Raw genomic sequence first — 26158 nt, 5'->3', positions numbered from 1 at the left:
CCTTGTCGGACTCCCCGCTCTGGGATAGCACGACTCCTATCCCTGAGTCAGAGGCGTCCACTTCAACTACAAACTGGTGATTGGGATCGGGCTGCACCAGAACCGGTGCAGTCGAGAACCGGCGTTTCAACTCCCTAAACGCGGCTTCGCACCGATCCGACCAGGTGAAGGGGACTTTTGTGGAGGTCAGGGCTGTCAGGGGGCTAACTACCTGACTGTAGCCCTTGATGAACCTCCGGTAGAAATTTGCAAAACCGAGGAACTGTTGCAGTTTCCTACGGTTTGTTGGTTGGGGCCAATCTCACACCGCTGCAACCTTGGCCGGATCAGGGGCGACGGAGTTGGAGGAGATTATGAACCCCAGGAAGGACAAAGAAGGGCGGTGGAACTCGCACTTCTCACCCTTCACAAACAGCCGGTTCTCCAACAACCGCTGTAGGACCTGACGTACATGCTTGACATGGGTCTCAGGATCCGGAGAAAAGATGAGTATATCGTCTAGATATATGAAGACAAACCGATGCAGGAAGTCCCGCAAGACATCATTAACCAACGCTTGGAACGTCGCGGGCGCATTGGTGAGCCCGAACGGCATGACCAGGTACTCAAAGTGACCTAACGGGGTGTTAAATGCCGTCTTCCACTCGTCTCCCTCCCGGATCCGAACCAGGTGATAAGCATTCCTAAGATCCAATTTTGTGAAAATTTGGGCTCCATGCAAGAGCGTAAACACTGAATCCAACAGAGGTAACGGGTATCGGTTGCGAACCGTGATCTCGTTCAGCCCTCTGTAATCAATGCATGGACGGAGTCCGCCGTCCTTTTTGCCCACAAAAAAGAAACCAGCACCCATCGGGGAGGTGGAGTTCCGGATCAACCCGGCAGCTAACGGGTCCCGGATGTAGGTCTCCATTGATTCGCGTTCCGGATGTGAGAGGTTGTACAGCCTGCTGGACGGGTACTCAGCGCCCGGTATCAAATCAATGGCACAATCGTACGGATGGTGTGGGGGCAGCGTGAGTGCCAGATCCTTGCTGAAGATGTCAGCAAGGTCATGGTACTCAGCTGGCACCGCCACCAGATTGGGGGGAACTAAAACCTCCTCCTTAGCTGTCACACCGGGTGGAACCGAGGATCCTAAACACTCCCGGTGGTAGGTTTCGCTCCACTGAACCACAACCCCAGACGGCCAATCAATCCGGGGATTGTGTTTTAACACCCATGGAAAACCCAAAATCACTCGGGAGGTAGAAGGTGTTACATAAAACACAATCTCCTCCCTGTGATTCCCAGATACAACCAAAGTCACGTGCTGTGTCTGGTGTGTGATTAGTGGAAGAAGGGAGCCATCTAGTGCCCGCACCGACAATGGTGACGGTAAGGCCACTAGAGGGAGCCCAACCTCCTTTGCCCATCTGCTGTCCAGCAGATTCCCCTCCGACCCCGTGTCCACCAGTGCTGGGGCATGAAGGGTTAGATCCCCACTCAGGATTGTGACTGGGATACGTGCAGCTTTTCGGGGTCTCCCCGCATGGGTATTGTGACCCACCCTTAGCCCAGTCTCTACGGACGAGTGCTGCTGTTTTGGCCGTTTGGGGCATTCTCTCTGTGTGTGCTCGGTTGAGCTGCAGAGAAAACACTCTCCACGGATCAGCCTCCTTTGTCTCTGATCTGATCACTTTTTGGCCCTGCTCATTTCCATAGCAACGTCAGCAGGGGGAGCTGTCGTCACGTGGAGAGCCCTGGCTGTGGAGCGTGAGGAAGTCGGCTCCCTTTCGGACCCGGGAGGAAGAGGGACGGCTTGTGCCTGACCACGCCCTTCATCTCGCTCCCATCGGTGTTCTGTTAATCGGTTGTCTAACCGTATAACCAGGTCGATAAGCCCATCTAAATCCCGCGGCTCGTCCTTCGCCACCAGGTGCTCCTTAAGGACCAGAGACAGTCCGTTTACAAAGGCGGCGTGGAGCGCAACAGCATTCCAGCCGGCTCGCGCTGCCGCGATGCGGAAGTCGACTGCATACTTCGCTGCGCTTCGACACCCCTGTCTTATCGACAGCAGCACGCTTGAAGCGGTCTTACCTCTATGAGGGTGGTCGAACACCTGTCAGAACTCCCTCACAAACTCAGTGTAAATTGTTAGGAGCCGTGAATTCTGCTCCCAGAGCGCCGTAGCCCAGGCGCGTGCCTCTCCTCGAAGCAAATTTATAACGTAAGCCACCCGGCTAGCGTCTGACGCGTACATGACGGGACGCTGTGAAAAGACGAGCGAGCACTGCATCAAGAAGTCCGCGCACGTCTCCACACAGCCTCCGTACGGCTCCGGAGGGCTTATGTATGCTTCAGGGGAAGGTGGGGGGGTTCGTTGAATGACCAGTGGAATGTCTGTCTCTGGCATTCGGTCAGCAAGAGGAGGTGCTGCAGCAGCGCCCTGAGCATGCGCTTCCACCTGGGCGGTGAGAGCCTCCATCCTTCGATGGAGAACAATGCTCTGCTCGGTAACTAAGTCCAACCGAGCAGTAAAAGCGGTTAAGATGTGCTGCAGCTCACCTAACACGCCTCCTGCTGGCGCCTGTGCACCTCGCTCTTCCATTGGCTGTTCAAGCGATGGTTGACGCCCCTCGGGATCCATGACGCTGGCCGAGAAATCCTGTTGTGAAAGTGTAGGAACACGGACCCACAACAGGGGGCGTTAAATGAACGGGCAATGGATAAGCCAAACAGTAACAATATTACACGTTGGGTGACGTGTGGGCAGGCTTGAAGATAGGAGACGCCCGTCCAGAACCGAGCCGGATCCCACACGGCCCTCACCGCCAACGGATCTGAAGAACACCAGAGCCGCCAAGTCCTGGGTCCCCAGGTGGTCACCGTCTCCAGCTGTCAGACCTGGTACTGCTGGCAAAGAACAGAAACAGCACAGGTGAGTGTGAGTATGCACACTCAGTAATCCCACAGTCTGTGTTCTGTAAGGAGGGAGAACCTCCACCTCCAATAACACACTCGGACAGCTCCTGTGAAAACCACTTATCTGGTTGGGGTGTGAGGCGAAGCCGTCGCAGTCCACACCATACGCCAATACAGCAGATAAGGAATACGTCACAGGGAAACGGCTGCAAATGAGATCAGACTATTATTCAGTTTAAATTCAGCAGAGATATTACCTCCAAGGTAGCTGATTTCTCGGCGGGGAGGTGGAGTTGCAGTCCGGCCTTTATGGTGGTGGTGATGAGGGACAGCTGGTGCTGATGACGAGTGACAGCTGTCACTCCCGGTTGCTATGACGCCCTCTCGTGCTTGAAGCCCGCACTTCAAGCAGGGCGCCATCTGGTGGTGGTGGGTACCTCCTCTTCAGCGGCCCACACAACACGGACATTGTTTAGGAGTCCCCACAAAGCAAAGATTTTCCCCAAACAAGCAAAAAGGGGAGACGTCTTCCAGTAATGTTCTCCTCCAATCAACCACCACTTTTTGCGATTAGAAGTAGGGCTGAAACGATTAGTGGAGTAACTCGAATAATTCGATTACAAAAAATGTTCGAGGCAAATTCTGTGCCTCGAAGCTTCGTTTAACGTTGTAGTACATATGCCAGGCCTGTTTGTGGCGCTGCAACGTCCGCAGAAAAAAAAAAAAACAGAAGAAGACTGGAGCATACCAGCTAATCAAATTAGCAAAGATAGCGACCGCTTTCCAACATGACACAGAGTAAAATAAAGCCTTTTAAGAGAAAGATGGTCCACGCTGATCATCTGAAATAGACTTACTGTGCATTTAAACCGAAGCAGTGTGTTTGTCTATTTTTAAAAAATACACGGTCTGCTCTACGTGGGGAGAGACTATTGACCCGGTGGCCGGCTGCTGTCTCTCTGCCCAGTGTGAGGGGCTCTCAGACCGGTTGAGTCACAGCTCTGTCCCCGGCTGCATTGACAAACAGCCGAAGTCCACTCTTTCTTCTGTTTACCTCAGACTCACACTGAGTGTTTGACTTTTTAATTTTTGCTTTTTTGGGCAACACACAACACTGCGAGGCTGCATGTTCAACCTCCAGCTGAAATGCATCTGCTGAAGAGAAAGAGGGATAAAATAAAATCACGCAGGGACCCAGTCCATCAACCTTTATAAAAAACAAAACTTAAAAATGGTTACATTTTACAAGTTGGAGAAAACAAAACAGAAAACCACACCCCATCGCCATTTCAGCAAAATGCCAATACTCTGGTGCAGTGACATTGTTCCATTGCTTAGGGAGAGACCTGGACTATTGATGTTGTTTAAAAACGCAGAAGTACTTTTTATCTGATTACTCGATTAATTGCCAGAATACTCGATTACAAAAATAATCGATAGCTGCAGCCCTAATTAGAAGCCATCACATGTACCTGTAAAAGAAAAATAATGGATTCAGAGTTTTCTCCCATTAGGGTGACGTTACCTATGAAGGGCCAAAGTGATCAAAATTAATTGATATATTGAATGTGGTAAATATGAACGCAGTAAAACATAGATTGTGGTAAAAATGAAAGCAGTAAAACTTTGAATGTGGTGAAAATGAAAGCAGTAAAACAATTAATGTGGTTAAAAGTGAAAGCAGTAAATATTGAATGTGGTTATAAAATCAAAAGGGTAAAACTGGACCTGATAAAAGTGGAAGGTGTGAAGTACTAAACATGAAAATGAGTGACATAAAAAACAACATCTGATTAATATTGCCCCTTTGAAAATTTGAATCATTAAATTTGGATGCCATTAAAATCACATTATGGTAAATATTAATCTTATAAATATTATTTAAAAATATAACATTGGCTAATTTAATTCACTGCCTCAATTTTAGTACCGCTACTTTACCCACTTCAATTGTATCATTTGCTGTACTCCATTTAATGTTGAATGTTTTCATTCACTGCCTCAGTTTTAGCAGGTCCGCTTTACCGACTTCAGTTTTATCATTCACCGCATCAACTGTGCAGTTTTGCTCACTTCCACTGGATCGGAATACGGCAGCAGCCACTGTTGCCACAGCGGAAATTTGTAGTCCAGAGCCACTGCACATGTCACTGACCGCGGGGTGGCGCAGGCGAAGACCACCCAAATCTAAAAGCGCTTTTCTACTTCACAAAAGTAGCACTACTCGGCTCTACTCGTTTTTTTTTTTTGCTTTTCCATCAGGGTTAGTACCTGGTACCGAGTACTTTTTTTAATAACTGCTCAGGAACGGTTCCAAGTGAGCCGAGCCTTGTTGGAAGTGACGGATGGTAAGTGTTTTTTGTGACTTTGTCTGTAGTCTGCTTGAAAGCACCATTTAACGTTACTTATCCCATTGGTGGGAAGCACACTTTAACGACGATTTTGAGTCTAAACTTGTGTTAAAGTAACATCGTTGTCTCGTGTATGCAGACACAGTGAGCTAGCTAACTCTGTGCTCCGCTTTAAAGTATTAACTTCTGACAGAAAAACACCTCAAGTCAGCATGACAACAAACGTTTACATCTAATTTAGTGCCATTCCTGTTTTTTTTAACATGTCGTGATTTTGTATTTTTGTTGAAGAATCCAGTTCCATAAGCGAGTAGTGTTGTGTGGGCCGCTGAAGAGGAGGTACTGCTGGCCCACCACCAGAGGGCGCACTGCCTGAAGTGCGGGCTTCAGGCACGAGAGGACGCAGCCGCCTCACGGGAGCAGCCGGGAGTGACAGCTGTCTCTCATCACCACCTGACAGCTGTCACTCATCACCACATCATCATAAAAGCCGGACAGCAACTCCACCTCCCTGCTGAGATATCTTCTAGCCAAGAAGGTAAACTCTCAGCCGTTTAACTGTGCCGTACGCACATGATCTTTTTCTGAGTGTTTGCAGGAGATCCTGGTGACTGCTTTCAGCTGGTGCTGAGTTTTGTGGTCCATGTAGGAGTGACGTTCTTCACCCCTCACGCCAAAACGGATAAGTAGCTCTCAGGCTCTGCACTATTGTGTTACTGTGTTGGAGGTGGAGGTGTTTTTTCCCACCTGGAGAAAGACTGCTGTTTTGCTGACTGTTTGCTGGGTGTGTGCTCACACCCACTCTTGATTGTTTCTGCTTCCTGCCAGCAGTACCAGATCCGACAGCCGGAGACGGTGATCACCTGGGGACTCGGGACTTGGCGGCTCCAGTATTCTCCGGGTTCGGCGGCGGTGGAAATCGTGTGGGTGCCGGCTCCTCTCTGGACGGACGTCTTCTATCCTCGAGCCTGCCCACACGTCACCTTGTATATCTTGACTGTAACCCAAATTCTATGTGTGTCTGTATTCTCGTTGTGCACATTTCACAACAGTTAAGTGTTGTATTTTGGCTCATCTATTGTCCGTTCATTTACGCCCCCTGTTGTGGGTCCGTGTCATTACACTTTCCCAACAGGATATCTCAGCCAATGTCATGGATTCCGAGGGGCGTCAACCATCTGTTGAACAGCCAGTGGAAGAGCAGGGTGCACAGGCTCCAGCAGGAGGCGTGTTAGGTGAGTTGCAACGCATCTTAACCTCCTTCACTGCTCGGATGGACGTAGTGACCGAGCAGAGCAATATACTCAATCGCAGGATGGAGGCTCTCACCGCGGAGGTGGAAGCGCGCGCTCAGGGCGCGGCTGCAGCTCCTCCTCCTGCTGTCCTGGTGCCAAATATAGACATTCCACTGGTTGTTCAACGAACCCCCCCACTGTCCCCTGAAGCATACATAAGTCCCCAGGAACCGTACGGCGGTTGTGTAGAGACGTGCGCGGACTTCTTAATGCAGTGTTCGCTCGTCTTTGCACAGCGTCCCGTGATGTACGCATCAGACTCCAGCCGGGTGGCTTATGTGATTAATTTGCTTCGAGGTGAGGCACGCGCCTGGGCTACGGTGCTTTGGGAGTAGAATGCACGGCTCCTAACGGTGTATACTGAGTTTGTGAGGGAGTTCAGACTGGTGTTCGATCACCCACATAGAGGCGAGACCGCTTCAACGGTGCTGCTGTCTCTGAGACAGGGGCATCGGAGAGCAGCCGAGTATGCAGTCGACTTCTGCATCGTGGCTGCGAAGTCCGGCTGGAATAGCGTTGCACTCTGCGCCGCCTTTGTAAACGGACTGTCTCTGGTCCTAAAGGAGCATCTGGTGGCTAAGGACGAGCCACGGGATTTGGACGGGCTTATTGATCTAGTTATATGATTAGACAATCGGTTAGAACAACGCCGTCGGGAGCGAGACAAAGGACGTTGCCGGGCACGCGCCGTCCCTCTCCCTTCTGGGTCCGAAAAGGTTCCGCCCTCCCCACGCTCCACAGCCTCAGCGCTCCGTGTGGCTACAGCTCCCCCTGCTGATGTTGTTAGGGAGACAAGCAGGGCCAAAAGGAGATCTGATGACAGAATGAGGAGGCTGGCCCGTGGGGAGTGTTTTCTCTGCTGCTCAAAAGAGCATATACAGAAAGACTGCCCCAAACGGCCAAAACAACAACACTCGCCTTTAGAGACTGGGCTAAGGGTGGGTCATAACATTCACGTGGGACATACACACATATCTGCACGTCTCCCAGTTACGATCCTGAGTGAGGATCTAACCCTTCAGGCCCCAGCACTGGTGGACACGGGGTCAGAAGGGAATCTGCTGGACAGCAGATGGGCAAGGGAAGTAGGGCTCCCTCTAGTGGCGCTCCCTTCACCATTGAAGGTGCGGGCCCTAGATGGCACCCTTCTCCCTTTAATCACACACAAGACACTGCGAGTAACTTTGGTAGTGTCTGGGAATCATCGGGAGGAGATTGAGTTTTATGTGACTCCTACCTCCCGCGTGATTTTGGGCTTCCCATGGATGATTAAACACAATCCCTGGATTGATTGGCTGTCTGGGGTTGTGGCTCAGTGGAGCAAAACCTGCCACCGGGAGTGTTTAGGATCCTCAGTTCCCCCCGGTTTGGCTGCTAATGAGGAGGTTAAAGTCCCCCCCAATCTGACGGCGGTGCCGATCGAGTATCACGATCTTGCTGACGTCTTCAGCAACGATCTGGCGCTCACCCTTCCCCCGCACCGTCCGTACGATTGTGCCATGGATTTGATCCCGGGCGTTGAGTACCCGTCCAGCAGGCTGTACAACCTCTCACGTCCTGAGCGCGAATCAGTGGAGACCTACATCCGGGACTCGTTAGCTGCTGGGCTGATCCGGAACTCCACCTCCCAGATGGGTGCTGGTTTCTTTTTTGTGGGCAAGAAAGACGGCGGACTCCGTCCATGCATTGATTACAGGGGGCTGAACGAGATTACGGTTCGCAATCAATACCCCTTGCCCCTGTTGGATTCAGTGTTCACTCCCCTGCAGGAGCCCAAATATTCACCAAATTAGATCTTAGGAATGCGTATCACCTGGTTCGGATCCGGAAGGGAGACGAGTGGAAGACGGCATTTAACACCCCGTTAGGTCACTTTGAGTACCTGGTCATGCCGTTCGGCCTCACTAACGCCCCCGCGACGTTCCAAGCTTTGGTAAACGACATCTTGCGGGACTTCCTGCACCGATTTGTCTTCATATATCTGGATGATATACTCATCTTTTCCCCGGGTCCTGAGACCCATGTCCAGCATGTACGTCAGGTCCTGCAGCGGTTGTTGGAGAACCGGCTGTTTGTGAAGGGCGAGAAGTGTGAGTTCCACCGCACTTCTTTGTCCTTCCTGGGGTTCATCATCTCCTCCAACTCCGTCGCCCCTGATCCGGCCAAGGTTGCGGCGGTGAGAGATTGGCCCCAACCCACAAGCTGTAGGAAGCTGCAACAGTTCCTCGGCTTTGCAAATTTCTACAGGAGGTTCATCAAGGGCTACAGTCAGGTTAGTAGTCCCCTGACAGCCCTGACCTCCCCAAAAGTCCCCTTCACCTGGTCGGATCTGTGCGAAGCCGCGTTTAGGGAGTTGAAACGTCGGTTTTCGACTGCACCAGTTCTGGTGCAGCCCGATCCTAGCCGCCAGTTCGTGGTTGAAGTGGATGCCTCTGACTCAGGGATAGGAGCCGTGCTGTCCCAGAGCGGGGAGTCCGATAAGGTTCTTCACCCTTGTGCCTATTTTTCTCGCAGGTTGACTCCTTGCGGTGAAGGAGGCTCTTGAGGAGTGGAGACACCTGTTGGAGGGAGCTTTGGAGCCATTCACGGTTTTCACAGACCATCGGAACCTGGAGTATATCAGGACCGCTAAGTGGCTGAACCCCAGGCAAGCCCGCTGGTCACTGTTCTTCGGGCATTTTGACTTCCGGATCACCTGTCGCCCCGGGACCAAGAACCAGAGATCGGATGCCTTGTCCCAAGTACACGAAGACGAAGTCAAAACAGGGCTGTCGGATCCTCCGGAGCCCATCATTCCTGAGTCCACTATCGTGGCCACCTTCACCTAGGACGTGGAGAAAACCGACCGGGAAGCCCTGGTACGGAGCCCGGACCCAGGAACTGGTCCAAAGAACTGCTTGTACGTCCCACCAGAGGCCAGGGCTGCGGTCTTGGACTTCTGTCATGGTTCCAAGCTCTCCTGCCACCCAGGGGTGCGAAGAACCGTGGCAGTGGTCCGGCAGCGCTTCTGGTGGGCATCTATGGAAGCCGACATCCGGGACTATGTCCAGGCCTGTACCACCTGTGCCAGGGGCAAGGCAGACCACAAAAGGACTCAACTCAACTCAACTGCTTCCGGTGCCTCGTCGCCCCTGGTCCCACATCGGCCTGGATTTTGTCATGGGCCTCCCACCGTCCCAGGGCATGACCACCATCCTCACAATAGTGGACCGATTCTCCAAGGCGGCCCACTTCGTGGCCCTCCTGAAGCTCCCAACGGCCCAGGAGACAGCAGACCTCCTGGTCCGCCACGTCGTACGTCTGCATGGGATACCAACTGACATTGTCTCGGATCGTGGTCCTCAGTTCTCCTCACAGGTCTGGAGGAGTTTCTGCAGAGAACTGGGGGCCACCGTGAGCCTCTCGTCCGGGTATCACCCACAGACGAATGGACAAGCAGAGCGGGCCAACCAGGAACTCGAACAGACCCTCCGCTGTGTAACATCCGCGCACCCGACAGCCTGGAGCACCCATCTGGCCTGGATCGAGTACGCTCATAACAGCCAGGTGTCTTCTACCACCGGCCTCTCCCCGTTTGAGGTGTGTCTGTGGTACCAGTCCCCATTGTTCCCCATGGTGGAGGGAGAGGTCGGTGTGCCCTCGGTCCAGGCCCACGTGCGAAGATGCCGTCGGGTGTGGCACACCGCCCGTTCTGCCTTGTTGAAGGCCCAGACGAGGGCTAAGGCCCATGCAGACCGCCGGCGTTCCCCAGCCCCTGCAGGAGTTGTGGTTATCTACCAAGGACATACCTATCCAGGTGGACTCTCCAAAACTGAAGGACAGGTACATTGGCCCCTTCAGGATCCTCAAAGTCCTCAGTCCGGCCGCAGTGAAGCTCCAACTCCCAGCTTCACTGCGGATCCACCCGGTATTCCACGTCTCCAAACTTAAACCACACCACACCTCACCCCTCTGTGCTCCCGGACCGGAGCCGCCTCCTGCCCGGATCATCGACGGGGAGCCGGCTTGGACGGTCCGCCGGCTCCTGGACGTCCGTCGGATGGGCCGGGGGTTCCAGTACTTGGTGGACTGGGAGGCGTATGGACCCGAAGAATGCTCCTGGGTGAAGAGGAGCTTCATCCTGGACCCGGCCCTCCTGGCCGACTTCTACGCCCGTCATCCCGACAAGCCTGAGGGGGGGTCCTGTTGTGTGGGCCGCTGAAGAGGAGGTACTGCTGGCCCACCACCAGAGGGCGCCCTGCCTGAAGTGCGGGTTTCAGGCACGAGAGGGCGCAGCCGCCTCACGGGAGCAGCCAGGAGAGACAGCTGTCTCTCATCACCACCTGACAGCTGTCACTCATCACCACATATGGTGTGTGTGTGTGCGCGCGTGTGTGTACACACACACACACACACACACACACACACACACACACACATATATATATATAAAATTTGCTGGACCTTCCCCAAAATTTCACTTATCTTAGTTGCTTTGCATAAAAGTCAGGTTCTTTCAAATTATGCTCCAAATGGTCTGATTTGTTGCAGCAGAATTTTGAAAAAACATAACTGAAAGTCTGGAGAATGATCATATAGAAACTGAAAGATTGTTTTTATTACAATTCTTGTTTTTTTGGGGGGGGGGGTCACTCTGTATGTACGTACGTGTGTGTGTGTGCGCGCGTATATATATATATATATATATATATATATATATATTTTTTTTTTTTTTTTTTTTTTAAACTTGCTTTTGTTAATCACTTCCCATTTCTACCTTCATTATTGTCCAGGCAAGAGTAAAAGGAGCCTGTTCCAGCAGGAGAATCTTTCCATCCAGCGATGTTGAGGTTGAAGCTGAACTGAGTTCAGTGTGATCGACACATCTGACTGATCATCGAAGAAGCAACGGAGGTGGAAGCTGAGTTTAATCGGGCAATCCTTGAAGTGCTGGGCGAGCTTATCCACGCGATGCATGACCGGGGCGTGTGTCCTGCGCCCCCATCCCAGGACTATAGACACATGGAACTTTTGTATAGTTTGTGTTGCACAGATTTATGTATTTATTTATTTGGGGGGGGTGTATTTGCTCTTCTTTTAGTTGCAGTAAACATTTTGACTTATGTGATTGTATCATAATTTGTAATTTGTGAGTCAACAGTAAAAAACATTTTGCCATTGACGTTTTGGTACGATGATGGTTCATTTCTAATAATTTTAATTTGGGATTTGCTACTCCAGAAGACAATGCACATTACACCTGGCTAAATCTTTACAAAGATGCTGGAATAATCATGTCTAAACTGAGATTTTCGCAAATGGTATTCAACATGAAAAGGTTTAGTCACTTCAGTGATAGCACTATTACATCAAGGAATTCTGGCTATACTAGGTTTAGGGTTTGTTGTGATGTAACACTTTACCACAATCTATTGTACTGTGGTGTATAATTCTGCTGGATGACTTATACCAGACCAGAAGCAATTTATTCAGATATTTTGAACAACCAGTTTTACTGTCTGTTTACTTCCATTTACATTTATGACCGCATTAAATGTAAAACTTATTTTACTAGTGGAATTTGCTTTTCAAACTGTTAGCATTTAATTTAAATCAGTAAACCTTGGTAACTTTTACAAATCAAATTGATGTTACACAAAAGTGGAGAAATTTTAGCAAAAACTACAAAAGTTTATTCAAAATTCACAGTGAAACATAACCGGTGTATGACGTGTAGGCAAATGACAGGTATCCCATTCCGTGGCATGAACCTTTGCAGCGGTGTCTCTGAGAAAACCATCTGAAACACACACATACAGCATACATATTTTAATTAGTGCTGTCAGGTTATTAAAAAAATAATGTAATTGATTACAGGGTTTGTGATTAGTTAATCTAAATGAATCATTTAATTGCAGGTATATTTAAAAAAAAAAATCTGTGTGTGTTTGGGGCAATTAATAATCTGGTAAACGGTATGGGATATTTCTGTTACACATCAAGCAGGTATTAAGCTGTAAATTGATCTTAAATTGGGAGAAGTGTCTAACTGTAATGTGGATGGGTTAAATGCAGACAAATTTCATTGTATTTATGTGTACAATGACAATAAAAGGCTATATTATAAAGAATGCCTATAAAAACAGAATTGTGGGAGTTTGGAAGCTGATTCTTTCTGCACAATATGACGCCTTTAATAATTATCTTATGAGATTTAATATTTAAATTTGTCCATTGAACATTAAAATCTGGATAAAAAACAAATCAAACGTTTTTAATGCGTTTTAACCTGTTCGAGTTCAGTGACGACGTTAATTTAAGGGTCATTAAAACCAAATTAACATTTTGTGCATGAACGTCAGTAAACGCACAAACTCCCATGTTTGATTTTTAACAGTAGTTATCAAAGCAAGTTACTTCAGTATAAAAAGTATTGACATCTAACACATTTATTGCTCTTAGAAACGTGTCTTCATTTACAGACCAAGTCACTGACGTCTAAACAAAATGGAGCAAAGTGTGACAGGTGCTGTAATTAATTAATCTAAATTAATGCTTTATTTTGACAACCACAGTTTTAATACTTAATAGCGACAGCCTGCAATTATTACTTGTTTATGAGTTGACAGTTATCTTACAGTCATGGTTTGTCTCTTCGTCTCTAGCAGCTCGTATCTTCTCGTCTTCATATTGTTGTATGAATTCCCAAAGTCTTCTGTACTTTTCAAGCGTGTTTCATCTCGTCGCCAATCGCAAATTTCTCTTAAAAACTCACAGAGCAGCAAACAAATGGAGTCTGCCATTGTTTATGTTTGTGTCGTGTATAAAATGACATCATTTGGGCGCTCTTTGCCTGCGACTCCCAATGGCGCCACCCCGCGGTCAGTGACATGCGCAGTGGCTCTGGACTACAAATTTCTGCTGTCGCAACAGTGGCTGCTGCCGTATTCCGATCCAGCGGAAGTGAGCAAAATTGCACAGTTGACGCGGTGAATGATAAAACTGAAGTCGGTAAAGTGGACCTGCTAAAACTGAGGCAGTGAATGAAAACATTCAACATTAAATGGAGTACAGCAAATGATACAATTGAAGTGGGTAAAGTAGAGGTACTAAAATTGAGGCAGTGAATTAAATTAGCCAATGTTATTTTTTAAGACATAATATTTATAAGATTAATATTTACCATTTTAATGGCATCCAAATTAAACGATTCTAATTTTCAAAGGGGCAATATTAATCAGATGTTTTTCTTTACATCACTCATTTTCATGTTTAGTACTTCACGCCTTCCATTTTTATCAGGTCCAGTTTTACCCTTTTGATTTTTTAACCACATTCAATATTTACTGCTTTCACTTTTAACCACATTGTTTTACTGCTTTCATTTTCACCACATTCTATGTTTTACTGCATTCATATTTACCACATTCAATATTTCAATTCATAGTTGCCTTGCCAGCGGAGGGAGAGGAAAATGTGTTACTGTGGGGGACCTTTAAATCTTATCTGATTTAGTTCAGATTTGGTCTGCACCTATAAAACCCCAAGTGGAACAAAAACAACATGTGGCCCGAAGTCTCTCACAACTTTTATTTTTTCACTATATAACATGAACAGCCCTACTCTGTAGGTTAGGATCATTTACTAAAGACGTATGCTGGAGTCAGTACACGGTAAGGCAGTCAAAAACAAGCAACAGTACAAAAAACATCAGGCTAAAGGCGTGGTCGAGAAAAACAGGCAGGTGGTCAAAAACACTATGAGGCAAGCAGGCCTAAGCAATAACACAAAACAGCTGGAAGGGAGACACAAGGCACATCAATCGGTTGAGACTAGTGCAGACAGTGAACCTTAAATACACTCAGGTGATGAGGGGCAGATTAGGAACAGGTGTGTGTGGAAAGCTCCAGAACAAGGGTGTGGCCAGACAGAGGGAAACGCCCACCACCAAGCACCAAGAGAAAGACAAGAGAGATAGAGACTGAGAAAACCCAAGCAGAAAAAGACCAGTAAGAGAACTAATATGTAACAAAAGAAATCATAAAAATAAAATGGAGCAAACACAGAGCAAAATCCTAAATCCTGACAATGGTACAGTATTCAGATGCACCTTACATAAGCAGGTGCATGCTCTTCTTGCATACACAACAAAATTGAATAGAAAACACCCAACAAAATAAACGTAATCATAAATGGATAAATACAAAATTTCACTTTACACCTTCAGTCTTTCACCTCAAGGAGCTTTGGTGGAAAGGGGCACACTCTGGCCTGTTGGCACAGATCTGTTAACTTACCAATAACAAACAAAAAAGAAAAAACTTTTACAAGTATGATCTCTAAATAGGAGTGCATCCCATTTCATATTTTTCCTAAACACACACACACACGTGTGTGATTAATTAAAATTCTAAATTCATCCACTTTGCATCTTGCACCCTATTCTGTGCACAGATTCTGTGCCACATTAATTATAAAAATGAGATTGACATATCCCAAAGCACCTACGCTGTGCACCTTCAAGAGTGTGCCAGAGATTTTCACAATAAGGTCTTTAATCTGATTCATGGAGGCAGTGGAAATTCTAGAATTTGGTAGAGCCCCAGGCCAAAATTAACAGTTGCCCCTCCAACCAGCATTCATCAACATTGTAAGTTTTTTTTTTTTTTTTTTATAATCTTAACCATTAATTGTTGCAGTAATAGCATCAAAATACTATGAGTAAAAAATAAATAAAAAGTATATTAGGAAAAAAGGGACTTTTATGTAAGGTTTGCCCGATGACTCACTGTCACCCCCAGCATTTGTCAAAACCACGGAAGTGTCAGGCAGCTGTGGCTGTAGTTTGACATTTGTCAGCACACAGGGGCCCCGACTGATCTGGGACCCCAAGCAGTTGCTTGGCTTGCCTGTTGGCAAGCAGTGCCTCTGCATGTAGGAACATCAAACAAGGCAGCTGTGATGCAAGGCTCAGGTTAGTAACATTCATCATACAGACAAACATAGTGGATAGACATTTGACGTGATAAAAGAAGGAAGATTTAACATGACTTTTTAAAGCTTTTAAAGGGGTTCTCCATCGCAGAACTTGGGAAACCTGTGTCGTTGAGTGGCCAGACAGAAGTCACTCCTTAATTAAAGGCACATGGCCGTCCTCTTGGTTTTTGATAAAAAGGCACCTGAAGGACTCTCAGACCATAAGAAACAAAATTTTCTGGTCTGATGAGAGGACAATTGAACTATTTGGTGTAAATACCAGGCGTCGTGTTTGGAGGAGACCAGGTAGCGTCCCTACAGTGAAGCATGGGGGTGGCAGCATCATGCTGTGGGGATGTTTTTCAGTGTGAATGTCAGGAACTAGGAGACTAGTCAGGATTGAGGGAAAGATGAATGCAGCAATATACAGAGACATCCTGGATGAAAACCTGCTCCAGAACGCTCTTGACCTCAGACTGGGGTGAAGGCTCATCGTTCGGCAGGACAATGACCCTAAGCATACAGCCAAGATATCAAAGGATGGACTGGCACCTCCCTACCTAGCTGACCTAATTAAACCTTACGTACCGGCCCGGGCTTTACGTTCTCAAGGTGCAGGACTACTTTGTGTCCCTAAGCTGAATAAGAAGTCTGCGGGTCACAGAGCTTTCTCTTATCATGCCCCTGTTCTGTGGAATGATCGCCCTGCGTCAATAAAACAGATTCTTTGGAGACTTTCAAGTCCAGACTTAAGACGCACTCATTTTCCTTTCATATGGCTAGCATACTGGTACAGTTTTGTTTTACGCTTTTTACTCTTTTCATTCATTTATTAGTAATTGGAGCGGGCCATGGCCTCAACTTTACCTAAATTCTGGGTCTTTCATTGAAGTTTAGTGCTAGTGGCCGGCGATCACCTTAGTATTTCTCTGTTTTTATTGTTTAATGCTGGCAAATTATACAGTATTTTTTGTCTTTCTGATGCCTGATTCTGTTTTTCTCTCTGTTTAAGGTGCAGCTTCATCCAGAGATGGGAGTTGTATTTGTGTTGGCGACCCTCCTGTCCTGTGCGCCAATAGCATTTCTTGTATATTCGTCCATGTTCTGTGAATTGTTCTGTAATTTATGTTTGTAGCATGGCCCAAGCAGATGGTCACCTCTTTGAGTCTGGTCTGCTTGAGGTTTCTTCCTCAGAGGGAGTTTTTCCTTACCATGGTAGCTCTGGGGGTTGGTACAGTTAGACCTTACCTGTGTGAAGCGCTTTGAGGCAACTCTGTTGTAATTTGGCGCTATATAAATGAAAATAAATTGAAATTGAAATTGAAAGGAGTGGCTTCATGACACATCTGTGAATGTCGATGAGTGACCCAGCCAGAGCCCAGACCTGAATCCAACTGAACATCTCTGGAGAGATCTGAAAATGGCTGTGCACTGACATTCCCCATCCAACCTGATGGAGCTTGTGAGGTCCTGCAAAGAGGAATGAGCAAAACTGCCCAAAGAGAGGTGTGCCAAGTTGTAGTATCATATTCAAGAAGACCTGAGGCTGTAATTGCTGCCAAAGGTGCATCAATAAAGTATTGAGCAATGGGTGTGAATACTTATGGACAAGTGATTTCTTAGTCTTTATTTTTAATAAATTTGCAAAAATCTCCAAAAAAAAACCTTTTTCACATTGTCATTATTGTGTGTAGAATTTTGCAGAAAAAAAAATGAATTTCATCCATTTAGAAGGCTAATATAATAAAATGTGGAAAAAGTGAAGCACTGTGAATACTTTCCAGATGCACCGTATATTACATAGTGCTCTGCCACGTGTGTTGCAGTAATACCTCTGGCAGCGCACATCTGGAAAAAAAAATTTAAACGCTCTGTGTGCCTTCATTCCTTTATGTAAACGCAGCCCACAAGTTGCACATATTCTTAAAGTCCCAGGAGCTTTATGCATCTTTAACTCATGCTTCCTCATCATTGCCTGTCCTCCCTCTAGCCACGCTCCTTGCTTTGCCAGTGACCTTTTACATATTCCCCTGGTGTCGCTGCAGCCTGCAGTCATTTGCAATGTTCTCCACTACAAGCTGTACCGCAAACATTTGCAATGTGCCCATAAACCTATGTCAAGCAGCACAATCGGGCGTTTAGTTATTCTGTGCAGATTGTTCATGTTGTCGTGACAAGATGTTTGGAGGGTGAAGCATTAGCAATATGCCCCCACCACACTGTGATTTGTTTGTTTACCCTTCAGCATTGGATTATGACTATATTTAGACAAAGTATGGTAATGAGCACCTAGGTTCTGGAAGGCATATCTAACAGCCCCCACCATAAGCTCTGCCAAGTCCATAATCTTTACCCCAAATCCATGTCTCTCAGCTTCCATTTTGTACGTCCACTGTGATCCCATTGTGGGAAACCTTATGGAATTGTGTAATATAAGTTTGGTTCACGTGGATATGGGTGTGATCTATGAGGTTGTGATGTTTATTTTGTTGCTCTAATTAATTTTTGACCCCAGAAAAAAAATGCTCTTGTATACGTGCCATCTTTCTGGTAGACATAAAAAATATATATAATAATTTCTCCTGTCAGTAAGTGTGCTGGGCACACAAACGAGTGATGCTCGTGCTGTTTTGTCATGTCTCTTTTGCATAATCCTTTCACAGTAGCAAAACCAAGGTCTTTCTATCTAAAAAATAATTAAAGTGATTGTGAGCTTCATTTTCAGTCAAGAAAATCAGTCTAAGAGATGCACGGAGGTAAGATTTAAGACTGTGACACAATTGTTCAGGAGTTAATTGCTATAGTTATTCTAACCCAACACAAATGGCAACCCTAACACTATCCTTATCCCCAACACAAACATGCATTTCTGAACATTAAATGCAAAACTTGCACTGTGCATCCATCCGTTCATCCATTTTCTATACACACTTACTCCAGTTAAGGGTCAGGGGGGCTGGAGCCTATTCCAACAGTCATAGGGCATACACCATGGACAGGATGACAGTCTGTCGCAGGACTACATAGATACAGACAAACTCATTTACACCCACACGTACACCTACGGACAATTTAAAGTTTCCAGTCCACCTAACCTGCATGCCTTTGGATGTGGGAAGATGCCGGAGCACCCAGACAGAACCCACATAGACATGAGGAGAACATGCAAACTCCACACATAAAGGGCAGGAAGCAATCCCACAACCTTCTTGCTGTGAGGCATCAGTGCTAACCAATAAGTCGCCATGCCGTCCCCGGCATGAAATTTTACTGTTTAACTTTTCATTCATTCATTCATTCATTCATTCATCTTCTACCGCTTAGTCCAATCAAGGGTCGCGGGGGGCTGGAGCCTATCCCAGCAGTCATATCATATAAAATGCATTGTGTGAATATGTTGACTTTCATCTGCTTCATGCTGCAGTGTCCGAGCATAATAGTAAAAATGGGGAATGGACTGCATTTATATAGTGATATTTCCATCTGCATCAGTAGCTCAAAGCGTGTATAATAAATGCTATTGTGCTGTTTTGCACCTGTCTTAACGTAACCCTGAGAATGTATTTGTTATTTAATTTTGTTTTAGCACTCTGGGGTCAGTCTGAACTGGGAGCGAAGAGCTGGATGTACTTGTTATTATTACACTGATAGCACGACTTTGTTTTTTGTAGCCACTAACGACTGGGAGTGAAGCATGCTGGGATCATTCTGAACTGGGAGCGAAGAGCTGCTTTTATTATGTCTTTGTAAGAGAGAGAAAATAACTTTCAGATGCCTGTTGATTAAAGAAATTATGTGCGCCAGGGAGGTTGAGTTGGCCACTCACCCTCCCTTCGCGGACACACTAGAAAAGAGGGAGTAGAACCATGCTTCAACAGAGTCTGCTGCGGGTTAACGTACGAACGCCCAGCCGGTTGACAGGCGCACTCTGCTGAAGGTGTTGGCTCTCCACCTTAAAGGCGTCACGGTAAGAGAAAAATGCGCTGCAACCACTTGTGTTTGATGTAACTGCTTTTGTGGGGAATAAATATACGCCTTTTTATTCTAGCAAAATGCAGTCTGTGTGATCATTTCTGTGTGCCGATCTGACCGAACCTTGTGTTTCAAAACAAAGCGTTTTACAATTATGCCTCACATTCACCCATTCAAACAGACATACTCACACACGAGTGTCTGGGTGTTGCCATGAAAGGTGCTCACTATACACCGGGAGCAACTAGGGGATTAAGGACCTTCCCAAAGGGCCCTTTGTGATGTTCCGGTCTGGCTGGGTTTTGAACCGAGGGTCCTTGGGTCTGAAGTCCAACCCTTATCCACTAGTCCATCACCTCCCTGGAACTGTGTTATAAGTTTGGTTCACATGGGATATGGGCATGAACTGTGAAGGGCGTTCAGATGTTTGTTTTGATGTTCTAATTAATCTTTGTTTGACCCCAGAAAAAATGATCTTGTATAAGTGCCATCTCTCTGGTATACATAAAAATTATATAACATTTCACTGGGAGTGATAATCACTATTCCCAATGTGCCCCAGGGTCCAGATAGAACTTATTTATTGTTCCTGCCATTTCAAGTAACTGGACAAACTAAATACAATGATTAGTGTGAAAGTAAGACTACTCGGCTGCTCTCTTGTTTGGCACTCGGGTTGCCAGAGGAAATCCGAGGTGGGTCTGCATGTTGAATTGGCACAAGTTTTATGCCGGATGCCCTCCACATTACATGGAGAAATGTGGCAGTGGTGGGGTTTGAAGCAGGAACCTTCTGCATTGAAAACAATTGCACTAACCACTTGGCCACCACCCCTGCCTACAATGATTATTGTGAAACAAATCAATTTTACAGCCAGTTTTCTTTGCATGTCAGAGGATGGATACATGAACATTTCCAAGTCACTGAATATCTCTTGAGCTTCATCAATATACAACATTAAGAAATATGTAACAGAGCATCTGCATGTTGATTCCCCCAGATGTCCTTCCTGATGCAACTCCACATTACACGGATAAAGGGCATGGGTGGCCTTGAACCAGGAATCTTCTCTCTGAAAACAAGGGCACTTAGGCACTTGGCCATCACCCCTGCATGTGGCAGAGTGCGGTACTCTGTGGTAAATCTGTCTGGAGTAGACACTTCTCAAAAACTGACTGGCCATGCAAGATGGAGACTAATGAGGTAACATAGCAAAACATCCAGACAAGTATGACAAAAATTGCAGGCTTCTGTGGACAGGAAACTTTTGTCTTTTTCATCAACACTTTTACAGCATCATCATGTAGTGAAATGGAGAAAGTTGTTCTTAAAAAGAAGATGTGAAATTTATTTTGAATTTTCCAGAAGGCACATGGGAAACATCAGCCTTATTTTTTTGATAAGTCCTTCTTGGTTCAAATGTTGACAAATGTTTCTCTATGCACGGTTTCTCCAGTCACAGACGCAGAAGCCTATAACTGAATGCTTTAGTGGCTTTAGTGGTCGCTGGTCTCCTTAAATGAGCTAGTGTGACATCTGACAACCCAAAGAGCTAACACCCTGTCTCTATTTTACATGGTCAGTCACTTTTTGAGAACTGTCTCCTTCAGACAGATTTAACATACAGTACCGTACTGTTTGTACATGAGGTCCAAGACATATTAGGGACTGTATATACAAATAACTGCAATTACTAAATGTTATTCTGATATTTTTGCTCAGTCCCATCAATTAAAGCTAAATAAACACAGCAAGCACATTGTGCTCATTTCATTTCAACTCTACTGTGGTGGCGTACAGAAGCAAAAATATAAAAACTGTCTTACTGTCCAAATTCTTGTACTCCTGACTGTATATGCATGTATTCACAGAAGGGGGAGAGTGGGTTGGAGCATGGCATATCAAGCTGAAAAATCAAACCGGCTTGTAAACTTAAAATAATGAGCTGTTAGCTGAAGGAAGAAAAGAAACGCTGTTCACTGTTTCTAATTAACAGGAGCTCAGACTATTCCTAAAAATCAATGGAAGTTATTTTCAGGAGAAAGCTTTTACACCACTGTCATCAATTCTCTGAAACTGTTTGGATTTTCTTTGTGAAAAGGAGTTTCAAAGAGAATAAAGAAGGGCAAATAGACAATTAGTTGTCTGAACAAAAGTGACAACTTTTTGTTGTTAACTGCCATGTGGACACTCACTGGCAGTCATTTATTCAAATAGAATTGTATTTACTGGCTACGTGTCTTCGGGCTCATTAAAAATGACATTGTCCTTACAAAGCCATTACAAAGACTGAAACATTGGCCAAACGTTTGAAGGTAAGGTTCCCCGCCACCCTTAATTGGAGTAATCAGTTGCAGATGAGTGAGCAAGGGATCCATTTTTATTTCTTAATATTTGTTACTAATTTAATACATTATCTACTGACACTAAACTATGTTCAATTGAATTTACTATTTAATTTACAGTCTGCTCGAATACACAGCTGAACTGAAGTAATCATAACCATTAAATTAATTAAAAGTAAACACTAATGGGAAAATACAAATGTCACCTTACTGTGTCACTGCTTCACCTCAGGGAGTCTTGGTGGCTTCTCTCTGCACAGTGACAAATTGATGCAAACCCGCTAACTAGCCAGGAAAATTCTCACTTGAGTCAGTTTTCTAACTAGCAAACCCTCAGATTCCAGCTGCCGTGTGGCTGTTAAAGGGGATTAGAAATGACATTGTGATTGGTTATTTTGTAACACTCCCCCCCCCCCCCCCCCCCCCCCACCGCGCCAAAACAAAAACACACATTACTAATTAAAGACATACTTTCAACCCCTCTGCACCCTGCATCTTATTTTGCTCTCAGATTACTCACCCTCAATGAAAGCAAAGTTGAAAATGCCTCAGATGCAACTTATCAGTGCATTTACCCTTCAGTGAGTGTACTTATTACAGTTAAAGTACATCTTTAAACTTAAAACAAGTTGTTTTTATTTTTGATCCCATTTTGGGTGGCCTGTTTACATTTTAGTTTCCAATTAATTCTGGGATAATTAAAATATGTGAGCTGTTTTGCAGTATTTTATATAAAAATGATGACACGCCCACTTCCACTGAGTCTGTCAACAGAAAGACAAAAACTAATAATTCAGGGTGTACAAACAAAAATGATCATTTGCATCTGTGTGGTTGAAATATTAGCCAGCAACCCTCTATACTCCCTAATCATGCTAAATAAACAAATAAATCTCAAAGGTTCCTGGGGGTGTTGAACAATGAACACTTCAGATCACTGATGTGGTGTTACATTAAAATGTTGATCTGTAGAATTATGAGGCCATATTACAACATTTTCCTTCCTCGACTGGCAGTGTTGGCACATTCAAATGACACATTCGTTATTTGGATAGGCATATTTTCCCTATGAAGCAGCAAGCTGGGAGGTGGTCTTTTTCGGCAGGCATGCAGCTCATTATTACACCCACAAGACAAAAACGCCATCAGATGATCAAAGCCCACAAAAAGTCTAACAGCACATTCCTGCTGAAACCATCTGACAGCCAAGACAGAAAATGAGTGAAACGTTTTGTTTTCAAACTAAAACAAGCAAATAAAAAAATAAAAAATAAAAAAACTGAAATCTGCGAATGCTGTCATTAGAGTCTATTTATGTCAGGATTAGGGTTGCCATGCTGAATTCTAAACATCTTGCTTCATATTAGCACATCTAAATGTTTAATATGTGAGACAGAAAATTGGCATATTCAGGTTTTTTTCTACATATTTGGCTGTGCTTTTGCAGCTGTATGCCACCCACAGCAGCCCACCCTGGTCTGAGGGGTGCATTTATACATGGGTGTATTGTCGGTGCTCGTCTCTGCATGTCCACCTGTGTTATTGTGTCAGGACATGTATGTGTGTGTGTGTGTGTGTGTGTGTGTGAGAGAGAGAGAGAGAGAGAGGGGACTCAGCTGTAAAAAAGGCTTTAATTAGGATTGGAAGGCTCCTTGTATTCTAGATATTCTGAGCTATTACACAAGCAGAACTCCTGTGGGACGAGCATTCTTAAATTAGAAATTGAGAACTGCTTTTAACCAAGACTTATTCAGCTATTTTGTTTATTCATCAAAGTGTGACGGCCTTTTAATTTCTTCAGATTTCGTGTGTCATGCATCTGGGATCTGGGGCAAAATCCTTACTCAGGCTGTGTGTGTGTGTGTGTGTGTGTGTGTGTGTGTGTGTGTGTGTGTGTGTGTGTGTGTGTGTGTGTGTGTGTGTGTGTGTGTGTGTGTGTGTGTGTGTGTGTGTGTGTGTGTGTGTGTGTGTGTGTGTGTGTGTGTGTAAGCAATTCATTGCCATAATAATTGGAAATGCATCAACAACTGAATACCAAATTTTGACATTCAAGTCACAGTACCTAATTAGGTCTGTGAGCATCCACTGATGCCATGTGTTTATGCATCCACCACATCACACCGCCTCCTTGGGCCCAGGATAGCAACCACCCAGGCAGAAAAATGGTCTTTCCCTACATCTCAGAAGTAACCATTAATCTGATGCAGCCAGATTAAATGTGAACATCCTCTTGAGCTTCTCCAACACTGCGGCTCTTCTGCACTCGATCATGCACAAAGAAATGTTCCACAACTTCAAAATGTCATAGCCGATGTTCTCTCACAATTCAAGTGATACTCCGAATGGACAGAGTACCAAAGACATACAGTCATTACCTTAAGTCACCGGTTATGCTGCATTTACACATAGGCAGGATGTTTCACGGATATCCTATTCCCATCAATCGTGGCACATTCCTGACATTCTCAACATGACTTTAGAAAGGGCCCGTAATAGAGCGTGTTGGTATGTGACATATGTGATATTCATGGATCATGTTTTTGGCTGCCAAAAAATCTTGCACAAATGTCATGAATAACCCAGATTCCTGGAGTTCGCAACTGAGCATGTCGATATGTGGTGATTAGTGGTGTTCTGTAATAGAGCGTGACAGCATTCACAGTGTATTCTTGATGGTTCTTGGAGTCCATACTGTCACGCGTCATTACACGAATGGATGTGAAAGCTGTCTAGAACTGGCATGATTGTCACTTGGCATCACGTATCACTCTGCCCCACTACAAATCACTATTTTCTCACATGTGCAGAGGCAGAGACTGCTGGAGGATGTGTCTCTACTTGAAAGGATCAAACTCACACCAGACCACATCTGCCAACTCTTGGAGATCTGTCTTAACACCACATATTTCCTGTTTAGGGGGAATTACTACAGGCAGATCCATGGTTGTGCGATGGGGTCTCCGGTATCCCCCATTGTGGCCAAGCTGTACATGGAGCGAGTGGAGCAGAGAGCCTTGACGTCTTTCACGGGCATCTCTCCCAGTCACTGGTTCAGATATGTCGATAACACATGGGTTAAAATCAAGCAACAGGAGGTTGAGGACTTTACAGAACACATCAACTCGGTGGATTCCAATATCAAGTTCACACATGAGGATGCCAGAAACAACCATTTAGCCTTCTTGGACTGTGATGTTGAGATTGGAGAGAACAGGCAGCTCCAGACAGGGGTTTACAGAAAACCCACTCACACTGACCAATATCCGCTCTTTGGCTCAAACCACCCCCTTGAACACAAGCTTGGGGTGATCAGGACTCGTCAACAAAGAGCCCTACAGGTGCCCACAACTGCAGAGGGAAGGGCTAAAGAACAACAACTTGTACAGAAAGCCCTCACAGTATATGGGTACCCATGATGGTCCCAGGACAAAGTGCAGAAGTCCCAGAAAACAAAGACACCAGCTAGACAGGAGACGGAGTTAAGAAGAAGAGGAGTGTCTCTCCCTTAGTTAGCAGGAGTAGGGGAAAAACTACAGAGGATCTTCAGACAGCACAAAATCCCAGTTTACTTTAAACCGGTTAACACCTTGAGACAGAAATTAGTTCACCCTAAGGACAGGATCCCTAGTTACAAACAGAGCAATGTAGTGTATTCTATCAGATGTCAGGAAAACTGTAATGAACACTACATAGGTGAGACTAAGCAACCTTTACACAAAAGGCTATACCAGCACCGCAGAGAAGGCGCAAATGGACCTCAGTCTGCAGTTCATCTCCACCTGAAAGACACTAACCACACGTTTGAGGACAAGGAAGTTAAAATCTTAGCCAGAGAGAAGAAATGGTTTGAGAGAGGTGTCAAGGAAGCATTCTTTGTGAAACAGTTGAAACCCAGCCTTAACCGGGGAGGGGGTCTGAGACACGCTTTGTCCCCTGTTTACAATGGGGTACTCAGGTCAAAGCAGTTTCAGTCTTTTGTTCATGGTAATGAGTCATTCACGTCATCAGGAGAGTCGTCAAGGGAGCCATTAGGAGAGGCTTGTGTCTCATCATTAGGAGGGACAGCTGCCCTGTCATTAGGAGGGTGCTAACTAGAGCACAATAGGTGCTAATTAGAGCTATTGTTTAGTCACTAGCCTATAGCAGTCGGCCTCTCGGTAGGAGGGGTCTGGTTAGGTTTAAAAAACTCCAGCTTTTGTTGGCTTCTGTATTTTCTTCTCTACAAGAGTCAAGACAGAAGTCAGACTACCAGAGCAAGAATTTTAGCTGAGGAAGCTTCTGCGATTTGAAGCGAAACGTCCTCACGTCAAGCAACCCAGTCCAGTCAAAGATTCAA

This window comes from Thalassophryne amazonica, chromosome 4, assembly GCF_902500255.1.
Source record: "Thalassophryne amazonica chromosome 4, fThaAma1.1, whole genome shotgun sequence".
Lineage (NCBI taxonomy): Eukaryota > Metazoa > Chordata > Actinopteri > Batrachoidiformes > Batrachoididae > Thalassophryne > Thalassophryne amazonica.
The sequence above is the reverse complement of the archived record's forward strand: the minus strand, read 5'-3'. Positions refer to the sequence as shown.